Here is a 16520-nt window from a genome sequence, read left to right on the forward strand (position 1 = left end):
TTGCCAGTAGTACACTTTTAATCACTACTAAGCCCTCTGCCTCAAGCCAACGGCGTGTAATTGTTGGTTCCCAGCTGGAAAGTGTGAGACACCCACGCTCTCCTTTCAGCGCTTGCAGCGAATTAAACCAGAGAGTAAGCCTCCCTGAAGCTCGCCTTCCAATTCTCAGGAAGGAGCTGGCAGCCCCCTCTGGTTGCCACGCAACGGCGTCTCCTGACCCGGAGTAGGTGCGAGCCGCATAGAAGCACGTGCCGCCTCTTCCGCATTCCTGGACTACATCCCCCACAATGCGTCGCGCTGCGGGCCGCAGGTCTCCAAGCGGGGGAAGGGCCGGGCAAGGAGGCGGAGCGGAAGCGGAGTGTGAGGGACAAGAGTAAAATCCCCACAAGCCGGGAACCAACCTTGTTGCTGATTCCCAGCTCAGGCCTTTTTTCATCCCGACCTGGAGGTTGCTTCGCGAGCGCGGGACGCAGCTGACGCCCGCTAAACGGCTTTCTTTGCGCGGCCCCAGCTCGGAAGCCAGTTGGCGTCGGCAACAGAGACGAGAAGCCCACAAGGCAAGGTAATGAGGAGGGGGCGAGAGGGAAGCCGCGGTTGGAGGCGTCTCTGTCCATCAGGCTCGCGTCTCTGCCGGAGCCCCTCGGGCCGGGGGCCACCTCTCCTCCGCCGTGCCCCGCCCCCCGCCTCCCGCCCCATCGGGGCCGCTGCCGCGGGGCGTCGGCGAAGACCCCGCTCCAGCGCTGACCCGCAGCTCCGGGCCACGGCCGAGGAGGGTCTTTGTCCCTGCTGCTCCAGGTCTGACAACCGCGGCCCCTGGGCCCCGGGCAGAGAACCGAGCGTGGCTCGGGCTGCGTGATCCAGGTGGGGCGGGCTGGGTCCCGTGGCCGCTGGCGCGGGGGAGCGACGGACCTGAGCTGCGGGGTTGGAGCGCCCGCGCGGCAGCCGCACTCACTTCTTTTTCCGTTTCTGACAGCTCAGTTCTGTTCTACTTTGAGAGAGAAAGTCAGATGCCCTTTTTAAATTCCCTCTCCAAAACTCAGCTGCTGGATAAGTGGTAAGGATGAATTTAAACGGCTATGTCGACTGTGGCTTATAATCTCGTAAGCCCTATTAAAACAGCCTGGCTTCCAATCCTGATCGACTCTGCCTGGCTTTAGTGACCTTGGTTAATTAAGGCTCTAAGCCTACAGTTTCTCACCAATCAAATGGCCATAACAGTACACATCTCTTAAGTTGCTAGAATAAGAAATAATATGCTTACAACGTCACAAATTCTTCACTTGGAAAAATTCTTTGAGTGGGATACTTACATTAGCTATACTGAAGTGGCCCCTAGATTGGTGAGTTTTGTGTTTTCCTTGTTTAATCATTGGCACTCTAGGTTCTATATTCTTCACTTTATATATCTTGTTCACCTTAAACCTAAGTAAAGGATTCTTTAAAATGTGCTGTGTTTTCAATTTTCGCCGTCTTAAGATGGCTGAGAACATTCTTGGAAAATTGATGACTCTGCTTTTTGTGGGTCCGCTTTAGATATGAGGATTTACCCCACCCCCATCCCCAGCTGTGCTTGGTAGGGGATTCTTGGAGGAGCTTAAGTGTTTTGGCAGAATAAGCATCTAGGTGTTCTGCAGTCTTTAACCTGGGGCTTCACCATCTTTACATTATGCCAGCTTTTTTTTCTTCCCCCTCTCTCTGTACTTTTCTACTGTTCAGTAATTTTCACTTTTGGGCTTTTTGTTTCCAAGTTGTAGTGTTTGTTCTCAGGATAAATCCAATGTTAGCAATACATTTTATAAGATGCTTTGAAGCATTTCACATTAGTCCTTCTTTAGTTATGATTGTTCTTGCACTGTTTTCTCCTGAATTTTACTGACATAGGTGTTGAGTTTTTCCTCATGGAAATCTTTATGGTCCTTTGTTGAAATTGTTTTCATTTAAAATGTGTGTTCTGTACTACTTTTAGTTCAAATACTGTGCAGTCTGAAATAAGTTCTCTACATTAAGCTGTTTTTGAATGTATGGTTATGGTGGGGGAAAAGCCAGTGGAGCAAGGTGAATTTTGTGTAATGTCTTGAGTGACACATATATGAAAAAAAATTACTTAAGGAGAAATCTACTGAATGTATTTCATCAGGATATCAGAGAACCAGAGAGTAAATATGTGAAAAACGTATTTAAACTGTGGGAGATGGCATAGTGCACATAAAGATTTCTTATTCATTAAGAAACGTGTGGCAGAAATACTCGTCTTTAGGAAAAAATGTTTCTCTTCTCGTGACGTCATTTAGTGCTGTGTATAGGACAGAATAGTGACTGGAAATAGGAGACCTTGATTCTTGTCCTGGGTCTGTCACTCTGTATGACCTTAGTTTCCTTTGTGGTTCTCAACTTCCTCATCTTTCAAATAGAGAATTGGTCTGATTCCAGGGATTCTTCTAACTCAGACCTTTCAGTGACAAGTTCTTTTTTAATGTGGGAAAAAAATGATGTCAACCCTTTTAGTAATTTATTTGTGTCTTAGGGTATTTTTTCCCCCACCTTGGGGAACGGGTACACATGAAAGAATAGAAAGCTGCCATAAACAAGAATCTCTCTTCATCCCTCTTTCAGGAGCTGCACATGTTTTCTCTGCATTTTTGACATGGTTAGTTTTCTTCCTCCGTACTCTGTATCTCTTTTCTTTAGTCACAGTCTCTTTATCTATTATCCCTGCTTTTATATAACTTGGGATCCCATGGACAGAGTAGCCTGGCAAGCTACAGTCCATGGAGGCCCAAAAGAGTGGGGACAGGATTTAGCAACTAAATAACAGTATAACTTGGGTTTCTCAGTCCCCCTAATTCAACCTCATTGTTTCTTTTTGTGATATTTATTTATTACTTATATGTATTATTTATTTATTTATTATTTTTACTCCCAACAGCTTGTTTTTTTTTTTTTTTTTTTTAGGGGCCTTTTTGTGCGAAGTCTCAGGCAAAGGTGCCCAGTCCTGGTCTGGTCAGCTGTGGAGGGGGAGGTGGGGTCGTGTGGCGCAAACCGTGATTGGCTGAGTCAGTGGGCAGGTCAGGCTTTGTGCCTGAAATATCTAGTAGGGCGTGATGTATTTTGGATTACACTTTGACTGTGTGTAGTGCTTGAGTAGTTTCCCTTTTGCTCTAACATTCTCCTCGTCACCCTCACTTCTTTTATCCGTTGTCTTCGATCTGTCTTTGTCCTCTCCAGAGCTGTCGTCGTCTTTTGCCTCTCCCCAATATTCCATCTAAAAATGATCTTAGATTTTGAGATGTGATATTTCTGTGTCTTAGCTGGAATTATAGTGTAGCTTCTTCCAAGGCAGTTCACATTTTAAGTCTTAGACCTAATTAGTAGTGGATGGCTGTGTTCTATGTTAAATTTTTCCCCTAGTTGTTAGCCTCAGGCAATATTATGTAGAGAAACTAGAAAATATTTTAGGAATGAGCTTTTCTCCTGAAATTACATTCAAAGGCAAGTCTGTGGCGTACTTATTTCTTTTTTTGGAGAGAACTATCTGAACCTCTGAGTTCTAGTGAGAACATACTGTGTCTTTTTGTAATAAAGATCTGCTTTTCCAGCTGTAAATTCTGTAGATCAACAGGCAGTGATTCTTGGAGCACCTTTGGCTGAATGAGAGCTTCTGTGCTTGCTAGTTGCTGCTAATAGTTACTTTAGTTATATATTCATAACGGCACAAAAGTAGAGCCCTAAATGAATGCAAAAATGGGACTTGAAGTAGAGAGTTCCAAGGTAGGATTGGTCATCCATTGAAGTTTTTAGTCTTGCTATTGCAACGTTTGCATAAAAATACAAGGAAGTATTTCAAGATCGGCAGTGTGAAATGCAGTGTTTTTAACATTTTTGACTGCAGCCCATAGAAAGGGGCCTTTTAACCTACAGACTCCATGGATATATAACTCTGTGTGCGTGTGTATGAAAGAAGTATATAAGTGTATAGAAAGCTGAAAAAAGTTTTACAAAATAAAATCTATATTCTGTACAGTCTACTCTGATAATTTCTATTTCATTTATGTATTTTTGGCTATGTTAGATTTTGGTTGATGTGTCGGGCTTTCTCTAGTTGTGGGAGGGGCTACTCTCTAGCTGTGGTGCGCTGGCTTCTCTTGTGGAGAGCAGGCTCTAGGGGGCGCTGGGCTTCAGTAGTTGTGGTGGATGGTATTAGTTGCCCCTTGGCTTGTGGGATCTTTCTGGACTAGGGATCAAACTCACGTCCGCTGCATTGATTGGCAGATTCTTAGCCACTGGACCACCAGGGAAGTGTTCTGCGTTTCATCTTGTTTGAAAAGGGCAAGTTGAAAAGTAGATTCTTGTTCCTTGCTTTTGAAAAAACGCTGGAGTCCTGGGCTGAGAGTTTAGATGCTTAATTTCCCCATTTGTTTGACATTGGGTAGTCATTAATCCTCCTTATGCTTCCCTTTCCTTATCTTTACTTATTTATTAAAAGATATTTATTTCTTTATTTGAGTGCACCATCTCTTAGTTGTGGCACATGGGATCTTTAGTTGCAGCTTGTAGTCTCTTAATTGCAGCTTGTGGGATCTAGTTCCCTGACCAGGGATGGAACCCAGGTTCCCTGCATTGGGAGCATGGAGTGTTAGCCACGGGACCACCAGGGAAGTCCTTCCTTGTCTTTAAAATGAGGATCTTCTAGTTTAAGTATTCACTGATCCTCTATCTTTACTTTTCCCTAGTAATAATGTTGGAGTAATGTATTCGTCTTTAGGTCTTTGGCTAGGGAGAAACCACTGAAAAATAGCTTAGATATGTAGTTACTTAATGGCACCCCACTCCAGTACTCTTGCTTGGAAAATCCCATGGACGGAGGAGCCTGGTAGGCTGCAGTCCCTGGGGTCGTTAAGAGTTGGACACGACTGAGCGACTTCACTTTCACTTTTCACTTTCATGCATTGGAGAAGGAAATGGCAACCACTCCAGTGTTCTTGCCTGGAGAATCCCAGGGACGGCAGGGCCTGGTGGGCTGCTGTCTATGGGGTCGCACAGAGTCAGACACGACTGAAGCAGCTTAGCAGCAGCAGCAGCATGTTTGCTGTTTGGCAAGAGCTTTGAAAAATCTTTGTTCATGTGTAAATCTTGTGAATTGGAGTGAATATATTAAGGTCTGTAATACAATAAATATATAAATTCAGAAAAAATGTCCCCGTGTTTTTTGTTTTTCTACTTTAGTATTTTGTAACGAGCAATATTTTGGAGTTTGAAAAATTGTATTTAAAATGCTTAACAGCAATTACAAATTAACATGCCATCACATTGCCAGGTAGCACTGCCCTTTTCATATTAGAAAAGGTCAAAAAAAATGTTTTCCTGTGTAAAGACCACCACGTCAGATCATTACTGCTCGTATGTTACCAAACAGCGAAACTGCCATTCTCATAAGAAAAGGGAATACAGAGTTTTCTTTGCTTATGGGTTTCCTTTTGTTCATTTTGGACAGTTTCTCCAAACCAGGCCATTCCATGTGGGGATTGGGATTCCTTTCATTCTCATATGTTTGTACTGAGGAGAATAGAAAAAAGGAATTTACTGTCTCCTCCCAAGATTCTGGTTAGAATTCTCAAGGTTTTGGTTAGAAGGAAATTGGAGCCAGACTTCATACTTCCATTTCTTTCCTCAGGTCAGACCTCCTTCCTTGACCTCATAGCTCATTTGGCTCCTCCAAATTCTAATTTTTTCTCAGTCTCTCTGTTTGTTTTCTTTGTAGCAATTTATTGCAAGCTGAAATTAGCTTGTTTCTGTGTTTGCTTGTTACTATCTGACTTCTACTAAAGCATAATCTTTAGAAGAGCAGGAATCCTGGCTTGTTTCCATTCACATCTCCTGTTCCCGGCACATAGTAGGTGCTTTAATAAATATTGTGAATGAATAAGTGAGCAAATGAATGAATAAACCAAGGTCTTTCAGGCTTAAATGAAACTGTATGTAGTAAAGGTTGTGTTCGAATACAGTTCTTTCTGCGTCATCCCTCCCCCACCCTCCCTTTATTTTTTCTGGAAATGTGTTCTTATCATTGTATTTGCTGATCATGGTGAAGATACCTACATCCAGAAGACCTTGTATATTTTTTCTAGTTCTTTTGCTTATGTTAAAAAAATAAAGATCTACAATTTCTTAAGTTCTTCCTGTAGCAACTTTGTAATACTTTGATTTCTGTGAATCAACATATTTGAAACTTTAATATGCTAACCTGATAGTTTAAAGAATAGTCCAAACTACATATCTTCAGAACTTTTAGTATCATTGACCTAAACTGCCATTACTGTTTTCTTGTTACATTCCTTTAAAACAAAAAAGACAAAGTCCACTTAATATTATAGTTCATTTAGTACTTATAGTCTTTTCTCCTGGAGGTAGGGGAGGTAGTGTGGTATAGAGAAAAACCTAAATAGTGAGTCAGGACCTGTGTTCAAGGCCAATACAGTTTCTGCTACTAACTCATTGCCTCCATTTTAGGCAAGACACTTAACATCTCTGAGCTTTAGTTCCTACATCTGAAATGTGAGAAGATTAAATCAGATTTCTGCTCAGGTAATTGAAAATACAGTCGTCCCTCTGTATCTGTGTCTATATCTGCAGGGCATTGATTCCAGGTCCACCTCTACCTTTACTGCCCTGTGACCATGGATGCCAGAATCTTTGGGATGCTTAAATCCCTTATGTATTAATAAGATGGCATGTTATTTGCAAATAACCTACGCACATTGTCCTGTATACTTTAAACCGTCTCTCAATAGTTTATAATACCTAATACAATGCAAATGCTGTGTAAATTGTTGCCAGTGCATGGCAAATTCAAGCTTTGCTTTTTGGAACTTTCTGGAATTTCTTTTCATTAAATATTTTCTTTTTTTTTTCCTTTTCATTAAATATTTTCTATCTGCAGTTGGTTGGATCTGTGGATGTGGAACTCAACTGACTGTAATTTGATCTTGAAATTCTCTTCTCCTCTGCACCTTTGCCCCTCAGAAACACTGCAGGGAGGTCACATTGGTGCTCAGGGGAGTTGGTGGGGTTAGGCTGAGGGTGTGCTTAAAGTAAATTTCTGCTGATTGTTCTCCAGGCTCTGTGGAAGTTATGGCTGCAGTGTAGGGCATGTTACTCTTGCCCTTAAGGCACGTGGGACTTTAAGAAACAAGCCTCAGTTGGTATAAAGTAATGTGATGTGAGAGAAGGAGGTGAAAGTGGACTAGAATAAGGTTATAAGGTTTTAAGACCCTTCTCATACAGGTGGCATTTAAACAGATACTCTAGTCTCATTTTAGGCCATATGGAAGAGGAACTGTTCTCATCAATGACATGCTATTAAGTCATCTTAATTGTTTGGTCGCTCAGTTGTGTCCAGCTCTTTTGCGACCCCATGGACTGTAGCTCGTCACACTCCTCTGTTCATACAATTTTCCAGGCAAGAACACTGGAGTGGGTTGCCATTTCCTCCTCTAGCAGATATTCTTGACCCAGCGATCGAACCCACATCTGTTATGTGCCCTGCATTGGCAGGCAGTTTCTTTACCACTAGCGCCACCTGGGAAGTCGTCTAGTAAAACATGCCCTGTATTAACTCAAGTTACTCAATATTGCTGTGTAAGTACCTGATACTACTAATAAATGTTAATATTTATTGACATTAGTAGTATAAGATGTCATTTATCCTCACCAGTGTTAGGTAGGTACTGTTATCTCCATGATGTAAGTGAGACTTTAGGGTTTAGGAAGATAAAATAACTTAAGGTTTTAAAGATAGAACATAGTTAGCCCTTTGTATCTGCGGATTCTGCATCTGTGGAATCAATTGTGGATTGAAAATACTGAAAAAAAAATTCCAGAAACTTCCAAAAACTAAAACTTGAATTTGCTACTATTTATATCACATTTACTTCCTGGTGGATCAGACTGTAAAGAACCTGCCTGCAATGGAAGGGGCTCAGTTTTGATCCCTGGGTTGGGAAGATCCTCTGGAGGAGGGCATGGCAGCCCACTCCAGTATTCTTGCCTGGAGAATCCCAGGGACAGAGGAGCCTGGCAGGCTGCAGTCTATGGGGTCACAAAGAATCGGACCTGACTAACATATAGCATTTCGGAGAAGGCAATGGCACCCCACTCCAGTACTCTTGCCTGGAAAATCCCATGGGCGGAGGAGCCTGGTAAGCTGCAGTCCATGGGGTCGTGAATAGTCGGGCATGACTGAGAGACTTCACTTTCACTTTTCACTTTCATGCATTGGAGAAGGAAATGGCCACCCACTCCAGTGTTCTTGCCTAGAGAATCCCAGGGACGAGGGAGCCTAGTGGGCTGTCGTCTATGGGGTCGCACAGAGTCGGACACAACTGAAGTGACTTAGCAGCAGTAGCAGCAGCAACATATAGCATTTACATTTGTATTAGATATTATTAGTAATCTCGAAATGGTTTAAAGTATACAGGAGGATGTGCATAGGTAATATGTACATAATATACCACTTTATAAGAAGGACTTGAGCATCTTTGGATTTTGGTATCCATTAGGGGCCCTGGAACCAACCCCTGCAGATACTGAGGCAGGATCTTACTGTATGTAATTTTGTATGGAGATTGATAGAGAGTACCTTGAGGCTGAAGGTGGGGTAGGAGTGGGAGTGCTACTTTTTGAAGAGGTGACATTTGAGTAAAGGAGGAATACTAAAGGAGGAAAAGGAATAAGCCATGGGGAGAGCATTTCAAGCAAGGGAATAACAGTTGTACTGCTGCTGAGTTCAGAAAGAATTTGGTGTGTTTTGCCTAGCTTGACTGTAGTACAGTGAGCAAGGGGAAAGTGGTGTGAGATTAGGACAGACAGAGATAATGGTGAAATCAGCTCTGCAGAACCTTCTCGACTATGGCCATGTTGCCAAACATAAGTTTGTGTGCCTCATGCACAGTGAGGCCAAAGAGGCCAAAATGGGAGTTTGGAGCAAGGAAAGGTTTATTGCAACAAGCGTGAAAGGAGAATGGGCAGCTCCTACTCAGAAACCTGGAACTCCAGGAGTCGTGTGCTCATCACTGTTGTATCTTGACGGCTTCTCCTTTGTTTCTGCGTTCTCTCCCTTCTGTGATCAGTATCTGTGTGAACCTGCTGAAGCCTTCTCTTTACAAACAAGAAATAGGGGGCACAGAAAGGCGTTTGTACCTAGGAGTGCTCCACTGGGTCCTACTTGGTTTCAGTAAATAGTTTTAATTTTATTCCAAGTGCAGTGGGAAACCATTGAAGAGTTTTCTTTGGTAACTGTAAGTTTGTTTCCTACATCTGTGACTCTTTCTTGTGTTGTAAATAAGTTAATTTGTACCATTTTTTAAGATTACACATATAAGTGATACCACATGATGTTTGTCTTTCTTTGTCTGACTTCACTCAGTATGACAATCTCTGGGTCCATCCATGTCGCTGCAAATGACATTATTTCATTCTTTTTTTGTGGCTGAGTAATATATGGCCCCCCACTCCAGTACTCTCACCTGGAAAATCCCATGGACGGAGGAGCCTGGTGGGCTGCAGTCCCTGGGGTCTCGAAGAGTCAGGCATGACTGAGCGACTTCACTTTCACTTTTCACTTTCATGCATTGGAGAAGGAAATGGCAACCCACTCCAGTGTTCTTGCCTGGAGAATCCCAGGGACAGGGGAGCCTGGTGGGCTGCCGTCTGTGGGGTCACACAGAGTCGGACACGACTGAAGCAACTTAGCAGCAGCAGCAGCGATATTCTGTTCTGTGTATATATCACATCTTCTTTATCCATTCATCCATCAGTGAACATTTAGGTTGCTTCCATGTCCTGGCTGTTGTAAATACTGCCGCAGTGTACATTTGGGTGCATGTATCTTTTTGAATTATGGTTTTCTCTGGATGTATGCCCCAGAGTGGGATTGCAGGGTCATATGTTAGCTCTGTGTTAGCCCAGGAGTCAATCTACCTCCTTCCTTCCTATCACTGCCTTACATCTCCAGAAGTTTTTCTTCATCCCAGAGTATTTATAAAACTCTGTACTCTAGACCATAACTCTCCATTCTCTCCTCCCACTAGCCTCTGGTAACTACCATTCTACATTCTATCTCTGACTAACTTCTAGGTGCCTATACAAGTGGCATCATATAATATTTGTCTTTTTGTGTTAGCTTCTTTAACTTAGCACAATGCCTCTAAGGTTTTAATTCTGATCCATATTGTAGCATGTATCAGAATTTTATTCTCCTTTATCTTGAATATTTCATTGTGTGTATATTCAGCTGTGCACCTGTTGTTTCCACCTCACAGTGCTGCAGTGAACATGGCTGTACAAGTTCCTCTTTGAGTCCCTGCTTCTGAAACCAAGCAGGACCCAGCGGGGACCACCTGGGGACAGAAGCCCTTCCGAGCCCCCCATTTCTTTCTTGCAGGATGAAGGCTTCAGCCTCCTAGACCTCCCTGAATTTCAAAGGGCAGATTCAAATAGTTGCTAATCAGGCAAGTAAGGGTATGTAGAAACAAAGGAGAAGCATCAAGAAACTATATTGCAGCAATTAAAGTAGTATTCTGGTTCCTCCTCAAGGAATATATATATAATATCTTTGAGTTTTTCTGAAGGAACTAAGATTCCCACACAGATAAGGATGGTTAACTTCAGCTGAGCACAAGATGCCTGGAATACCGTCCTGTTAGCCTCATCAGCAACCATTCAGAAGGGAGTCACATACCATACAGCCCTCATTCCAGATTTTGCCGATGAAAATTTCTCCCTGAAAACCATCAAGGACTTCAAGGTTTTTGAGCATGAGCCACCTGTTCTCCTTAGTTGGCCTTGTAATAAACCTTTCTCTGCTCCAAACTCCCACATTTTGGTTTGGCCTTACTATGCATCACTCACATGAACTTGTGTTCCGTAACACTTTCAGTTCTTTTGTAATTACACCCAGAAGTGGAATAGCTGGGTCAAATTGTTTAATTTTTTTTAGGAACTGCCAATACTGCTTTCCACGGCACCTGCACCATTTTGTATTGGCTTTCAATTTCTCTGCAACTGTACCAACAGTTTTGGTTTTGTTTTTAATAATTGCTGTAGAAGAAAAAACATTTTCATCTACTTTCTTAGGTTCAGTGCCCAGGACTCAGCAAACTAAACTGACGAAAGATCAATTAACAGGAGAGAAAGGTTGTTTCATATACAAATGGTTCACATCACAGAAATGAACTTAAAAAATAAAAGAAGCAGTTAGTGCTGAGAGTGTGTATACCATTTAAACAAAGAGCCATAAATTATGGAAGTGTGATAAGACAAAGGAAAAGGAGTTTGAGCTTCTGGAGTCAGTAAATTGTGGGAAGGTAAATACATAGGGGTAACTAATGAAAGATAAGATTTGTTTTAGTAAGGTATGTTTGTACAGATTTGTCTCAGCATCAGTGCCCTGTCTCCTGTGATAAAGAGTGTTCTCATCTTTCTCGTAAGTAATTCATGTTTTGCTTTCAGGTAGAAAGGGGGAGATCAGGGAGGCCTTACTGCATCTGCTGTTTTTCAGTTATCTTCGGCTGAAAATAATCCTTATACCAAAGTGGATATTTTGGGGTGACACATTCTGATGCCCTTCATAGCCATCCTGATGGTGTCAAGTGGTATTTCATTGTGGTTTGAATTTGCTTTTCCCTGAAGATTAGTAGTTTGAGTACCTTTTCATGTGCTTATTGACAATTTGCATATTTCCTTTGGAGGAAGAAATTAAAATTGTGACTATTCAGATCATGGCTTGTTTTGCTCTGAGGACGGTGGCTTGAAGTGGGGTTGGAGAAGAATCTAGGAAGTCACTTGAAGTAGCGGCAGTACTTTAGTTGGAGATGATGGTACTTGGAGCATATTCTGTTGCCCTTCTTCAGGTCTAGTACTTTACAGATACTTCATTTTAAGTGTGTCTCCTCTCCTTAATTTTTCTACTTTTGGGCCATATGGAGTGTAATTCCTTTTGTAATTTCTGCAGTTGGGTGAGAACTTTCCCCTGGGAATCCTAAAAATATTCAGAAGTCTGTCTCTCTTAAGTCAAAATAATGATGATGAAGCTAATATGTTACTGAACCAAAACTGTGATCTGCCCACATGCAGTAAAGCCAAGCTAATCTGCTGACCCTGTGTTGTTGGGAAGGAAAGTACAGTGTTTATTGTAAGGTGCCGTACAAGTTGTGATGCTGATAGCTCAGCTTCTTTGTACACTGGTGCCAAATCAAATCTCAGAGACAGAATTTTTGGTGAAGTAGAAAAGGATGGCTTTAGTGCTTTGCCAGGCAAAGGCGGAAGACAGTGGGCTCCTGCCCTCGAAATAATGTATTCTCACTTGGGGAAGATAATACGTTTTATAGTAAATGTTTAAGGAGGGTATGGTCATTCTGTGGGTATTCTTCTGAAGGGTTGGTGGTGAGGTAGGTAGGAGTCACCATCATCAAACTTGAGGTCCAGCTGGTCTGGAGTCTGCTTGCTTGTGGGAAGCATACCATAGCTTAAAGACATTGTGTGTATCCTTAGGTGGGGAAACAGGACCTTGCCCCAAAGCTGCTCCTGACTATTTCTCCCTGGTTTCATGTGCTCTCCCTTCCCTAATTAACATCTGCTTGTATCTGCCCCATTGGAACTCAGGGAAGGGCATGGAGGCTGAATGAAGGTGGTTTCTTATAATCAAAGAAATGGGGGACACAGAGGCCTGTGGGGCCCTGAACGGAATCAGTTGTCTGGGACAGATAATGCTCAAAAAGTCCATTTTTTGGAGGAAGTTTTTATAGACAAAATTTGGGATGAGGGCTGTATGGTGTGTGACTTTCTTCTGACTGGTTGGTGGTGAGGTAACAGGGTCATCTTGTGCTCAGCCTGAAGTTACCATCTCCTACCTGTGTGGGGACTTTTCCTGCAGAAGAACTCAGAGGTGTGTTGTGGATATTCTTTGGGGAGGAACCAGGACCGTGCCTCAACACTGCACTATTTTGTTTTTTTTGGCCGCACCATGTGGCATGTGGGATCTCAGTTCCCTGACCAGGGACTGAACCCATGCCGCCTGCAGAAGCGAGGCATCTTAACCACTTGGGCCACTGGGGAAGTGTCCCTATCACTGCACTGTTGTTTCTTGACTCTTTCTTTTTTGTTTCTGCATTCCCTTACTTTGCTGATTAGCAATTTGACTCTATCCTTTGGAACTCAGGAAAGGTCTAGGAGGCTGAATGAAGTCTGTTCCCTAAAAACAAGAAACAGGGGACAGAGAAAGGACTTGTATCCAGGAGGTCCCCACTGGGGCCTGCTCAGTTTCCATAATGATTTTATTTTTGCCTTTAAAAACTCCAATTGTTACTTGGGACGTATTTGAAGTTTTACTTTTTAAAGTAATTAGTAAGAAATTAATATAGGGGGCCTAGAAGTTAAGATTGAAAAGTTTTTGTGTTTTAGACTGTGTGGGTGGAGGACGAATACTATGCTGGATTGTAGCCATAAGTCCCCAGTGACAGTGCAGGCCTTTAGGTTTCTAACTATTGTCTCTGTCCTGATTTAGGTGGCCTTTCAGGAGCTGAACTGGTACTTGAAGGACAAAGGAAAATTGGGGAGTTCAGTGTTCAAGTTCTCTGCCATTTGCAACTTTGAACATTGCACAGAAATGAGTCAGGAGATAGAAGGGCTCCAGGTTAGACGTTTACAACTGTCCTCCTGTTTGCATTTCATGGGGCAAGAAAAAGTGGGTTTCAGGCCTGATACTTAGAACTGCTAGCATTTCCTGAGACAAGAGTTAGATGGGCTGCAGTTGAGGAATTTACAGTCAGCTTCCTGTTTGCTCTCCAAAATGGAAGTAACAGCAGAAACAAGGTAAATAGCCAGTCTTTGTCTCTTGTAAACACCTTAAGGTAATAGTCATGACAAGGACAAAGAGGGGCAAAACCCATTTGAGTAAAGGATTAAGGAATCTCTACTCCCCGCTCTTTTGGGACAAGGGAAATGCTACACATTCGCAGAAAGGCTCCTTGTGGGTGGGTCAAAAGTCAGGGGATAAAGAGGATTGCTTCTCCCAGAAGCCTTCACTTTGAGATCCATATTGGCTGGGGGTTGTGTGGGCACCAAGGGCAGGGTCCCAGGGTAGGTCAAGTGTGGAGAAAAAAACCAAATAATTGGCCTGAAGGAAGACAAAGATGGGGAAGAACTGAGGTATATAAATGACTTAACCGCCTCCTTATGGGGCTCCTCCTCACTAGGGGGTGCCTGTACCCTTTTTGCTCCGGGTGTACGTCTCTGCCTTGCTTCTCTGTGTGCTTTCCCACTTGTGCTATGTCTCTAGTACCTGCATTTATAGTTTCTGCCTCTGTGATAAATGTATTTTTTACTGGGAGCAAAGTTCCAGGGAGAAGTAGCTTCTGGCCTCTAGCCATTGCTGGTCTGGTGGCTAGGATTCTGGTTTTCCTCCAGGCTCCTCTGCACTGGGATTAAAAAAAAAAAGAAAAATTTCCAGGTGGTTTTAATGTGAAGTATTCCCTCAGAAGAGACCAAAAGCAGAAGTGTATTCTTTTTGGTATTTTAGTCACCTCTGCTGGGCTTGCTTGGAGTAGCTTGTGGAAACGAACTCTCAGGTAACAGTTTTCAGGTCTTCTTGGGTCACTGTGGAGAATCCTCATGGGCTGTTGAGTTGTTCAGCTCTTTGTCATGCAGAAGCTGGCTCTGGGGCATCATTTCAGCTTAGAGAAGGCTCTAGGGTGTCTTCCACACTTGTTTATTCCTTGGTGTCCTTTTGTAGTTCTCTCATGTCTTGAGGGATTAACTGCTCCCAACTTCTGATCTCTTTGCTATTCCCAGAGACAAAACCTTTTCATAGTAAAACTTCTTATCTCTATAGAAAACCATGTAAGAAACACAAGCAAGTTACACAGTGTATAATTTTCACACTTCCTTCTGAGATGGTCTGCTCTAATTTTGTTGTAGGCAATGGTGAGTAGACACATTCCATGTAGAATTAAGGCTACGGATACGTTTCATGACAGCCTCTTTTCTGAATCTGTGGTACAGTTGGGTCATACACAGTATAGAACCAAAAGGGGGGTTCTTTATTTAATGTTTGCAGCTTCTTTGGGTCCCTCAAACTGAGAAACTTGGCTTCCTTGTTCCCCGGGATTTATTACTCCGGGGACATACCCTCCTCAGCCCTGCTTCTGCCTTGTCTCCTCCCAGGATTTTCTCGCTGTGTCTGGTGTTGGTACTGCCTCTAAGCAGAGTTTGTGTTCATGATGCTGAGCAGTCTGTCATTCCTTTTTTTTTTTTTAATTAATTTATTTGGCTGCACTGTGCATCTTGTGGGATCTCAGTTCCCTGACCAGGGATTGAACCTGGGCCATGGCAATGAAAACCCAAGAATCCTAACCACTAGGCCACCAGAAAACTCCCCAGCCTCTCATCCTTAAGCTTGTACCTCCTTGGAGGGATTTTACCTCTTATGGGTTAGGCTCCCTGGGTTTAACTATTCTCCTTCCCTAGTCATTCCGGCTTCCTTACCCATGAACCTCCTGTTCTCTTCCTAATGCCATTTACAGTTTTGGGATTTGTTACTTTTGTGGAGTTTCATAAAACCTAGGAGTTCTAATATGGCTGGGTTTAAGGACCCTTTTGGAGAAGGAAATGGCAACCCACACCAGTGTTCTTGCCTGGAGAATCCCAGGGACGGGGGAGCCTGGTGGGCTGTTGTTTCTGGGGTCGCACAGAGTCAGACACGACTGAAGCGACTTAGCAGCAGCAGCAGAAGCAGCAAGGACCCTTTTAAGGGAAAGAAGAGACCCTGAATGGAGATACAGATTCTGAATTTGTGGACTTGGTGATCCTTGTCAAAGTTGAGGCAAATGAAGTGAGTGGTCCTGGGTATTAAAAAATCTTAAGCAGGCTAACCTCGTAAAGCCTTACTTTAGTCATCTTTGGAGTGGGAACAACAACATTTATTTTTTGAGGTTATATAAATATTAAATGAAATAACCTTTGTAAAGTGTTTATTTCAGTCTGGACCGGTGATAAGGATTCAGTACTTTCACCACAGTGGTTGCTGCTGCTGCTCTTTTAATGAATGCCATTGCTGTAAAAGAGGGCAGTGGTTAAGAGCCTGAGCTTTGACTGCTCTCTCTCCCACTATCTAGTTGTTTGATCTTGGGTAACTTTTTTTTTTAATGTAGGATATATATCTCTCTTTTTAAAAAATTTATTTATTTTTAATTGAAGGATAATTGCTTTATAATATTGTGTTGGTTTCTGCCATACATCAACATGAATCAGCCATAAGTGTACATATGTCCCCACCCTCTTGAACTGGGCAACTTATTTAATGTCTGTTTGCTTCAGTTTTTTCAACTGTTCAAGTATTCAAGTCAGAATATTATTAGTATGGGATATTGTAAAGATTAAATAAGCTAATTTAGGTAGGGAGATTAGAGTAGAATCTGGTATGAAGTAAGTAAGTGTAGTAATGATTGTTGCTGTTATTTAACTGAAGT

The 16520-nt window shown here is 42.7% G+C and overlaps 1 protein-coding gene across 4 annotated transcripts in view; it reads left to right on the forward strand.

Moving 5' to 3' along the window:
- Positions 1 to 317: 317 nt before the first annotated feature.
- Positions 318 to 16520, forward strand: part of CCDC126 (coiled-coil domain containing 126) — a 42473-nt gene continuing 26270 nt past the window's right edge. Inside the window, exons 1-2 of one of the 4 annotated variants that reach the window (XM_019958553.2) lie at positions 318 to 562; positions 974 to 1054. The gene's annotated coding sequence lies outside the window, so the exon portion shown is untranslated. Of the gene's footprint in view, positions 563 to 973; positions 1055 to 13558; positions 13688 to 16520 lie in introns of all 4 variants that reach the window. The other 3 variants (XM_070787603.1, XM_019958554.2, XM_019958552.2) reach the window with 3 other exon arrangements.

The sequence above is a fragment of the Bos indicus genome, chromosome 4, assembly GCF_029378745.1.
Source record: "Bos indicus isolate NIAB-ARS_2022 breed Sahiwal x Tharparkar chromosome 4, NIAB-ARS_B.indTharparkar_mat_pri_1.0, whole genome shotgun sequence".
Taxonomy (NCBI): Eukaryota; Metazoa; Chordata; class Mammalia; order Artiodactyla; family Bovidae; genus Bos; species Bos indicus.